The following is a 2,037-nucleotide window of genomic DNA, read 5'->3' as shown; positions in this document are numbered from 1 at the left end:
GAGGAAAGGGGAGCCTTGACTTACGAGTGTCCCGACTAACGAGGTTTTCGAGATACGAGCCGTCTCTTGGCCGATTTTTTGCTTTGAGTTGCGAGCTAAAATTCGGGTTACGAGCCAACTTCAGATACCCCACCGACAGTTGGCACAGCGAACGTCTCAGTGAATGCCACAACATCAGCCCAGCATCACGTGTCTCACTCATTCACTTTTTGATTTGACATACGAGTAATTTGAGTTACGAGCTCCGTCACGGAACGAATTAAACTCATTAGTCAAGGCCCCACTGTATATGGGCCCTGTGCTGTGCGCCCAGGCCGGTTGGCACTGCCTCTCCTGGCTGTGACTGGGCATTAGCATCCTGAGACAGACTGCCAAGGAGGGTTACAGAAGGTGTTAGAGGAGGTCCCTGCCTAGAAGATAAAGAGACAAGGAGAGCCCTCGCTGGCTTGGCTCAGTGGATAGACTGTCGGCCTGCAGACTGAAAGGTCCCAGGTTCGATTCCCGGTCAAGGGCACGTGCCTGGGTTGCGGGGTTGATCCCCAGTGTGGGGCGTGCAGGAGGCAGCCAATCAATGATTCTCTCTCATCATTGATGTTTCTATCTCTCTCTCCCTCTCCCTTCCTCTTTGAAATAAATAAAAATCTATTTTTTTAAAAAAGGGAAGAGAGAGCAGAAACTGGTTTGGCTCAGTGGATAGAGAGTCGGCCTGCGGACTGAACGGTCCCGAGTTCGATTCCGGTCAAGGGCATGTACCTGGGTTGCGGGCACATCCCAGTAGGAGATGTGCAGGAGGCAGCTGATTGATGTTTCTCTCTCATCGATGTTTCTAGCTCTCTATCTCACTTCCTTCCTCTCTGTAAAAAATCAATAAAATATATTTTTAAAAAAAAAAGGGAGAGAGAGACAAGGGGAGGGCGGTGGTGGGCTGCGATGCCAGGGGAGAAGGAACCAAGCTTTCCTTTCTCTCCCACCAGCTCACCGACCGGTCCCCTGAGGCTGGAAGCCGTGGAGGATGCGGAACAGTAGATCTTGGCACTTCTCCCAAACACATGAAGCCAGACACTGGGGACCGCCCAGCCCAGCTGGAGGGCTTCGAGCATGAAGTAGCTGTTAGGACAGGGTGCTGACGCCAACCCGAGCGGCCAGGTAGGCAATAGAAATAAATCCTCTGAGAGATTCCCTATGTGACAGCCATGTTGTCTGTAAAGAGAGACCATCTGTGTGCCTTTCGTTTCTTCTTACTGCACAAGCTAGACCAGGGGTGGGCAATCTTTTTGACTCGAGGGCCACAATGGGTTCTTAAACTGGACCGGAGGGCCGGAACAAAAGCATGGATGGAGTGTTTGTGTGAACTAATACAAATTCAAAGTAAACATCATTACATAAAAGGGTACGGTCTTTTTTTTTTTTTTTTTAGTTTTATTTCATTTCAAGGCCCATGGGCCACAGTTTGCCCACGGCTGGGTTAGTCCCTCCGGGAAGATGCTGAATAGGCGTGGGGAGGAGCAGACATCCTCACCCTCTTCTCACTATCAGGGGGAAAGCTTCCAGTCTTCCACTATTTAATGTGTTGTCAACTGTATGTTCTCTGTAGATGCCTTTTGTTTTTTTAGAGATGTTTTTATTGATTTCAGAGAGGGGGAGATTGAAATATCCATGGTGAGAGAGAATCACTGATCGGCTGCCTCCTGCACGCACCCCACTGGGGATCGAGCCCGCAACCCAGGCATGTGCCCTTGACCCGAATCGAACCTGGGATGCTTCAGTCCCCAGGCCGACGCTCTATCCACCGAGCAAACCCAGCTAGGGCTGCAGATGCCTTTTAGACGGTTGAGAAAGTTCCCGTCTATGCCTAGTTTGCTGAGAATTTTTATCGTGAAGGAGTGTTGAGTTTTGTCAAATGTCTTCTCTGTGTCATTTCCACGGCACAGCTTGTTACACCTGCCCCAGAGTGACAACACCAGCCAGAGGCCGGGACGGCACCAGGCCAACCCCCCCGAGGCTCCCAGGCCGAGGGCTCACCCCTCCCTCAGCCCA

The 2,037-nt window shown here is 51.2% G+C and overlaps 1 protein-coding gene across 1 annotated transcript in view; it reads left to right on the top strand.

Moving 5' to 3' along the window:
• The window catches only part of PLIN1 (perilipin 1), a 110,405-nt gene that overhangs the window by 28,326 nt on the left and 80,042 nt on the right, over positions 1-2,037 (top strand). Inside the window, exon 7 of the mRNA XM_015563232.1 lies at positions 975-1,146. The gene's annotated coding sequence lies outside the window, so the exon portion shown is untranslated. The remainder of the gene's footprint in view (positions 1-974; positions 1,147-2,037) is intronic.

Source organism: Myotis davidii, unplaced genomic scaffold (assembly GCF_000327345.1).
Source record: "Myotis davidii unplaced genomic scaffold, ASM32734v1 scaffold459, whole genome shotgun sequence".
NCBI lineage: Eukaryota > Metazoa > Chordata > Mammalia > Chiroptera > Vespertilionidae > Myotis > Myotis davidii.
The sequence above is the reverse complement of the archived record's forward strand: the minus strand, read 5'-3'. Positions and strand labels throughout refer to the sequence as shown.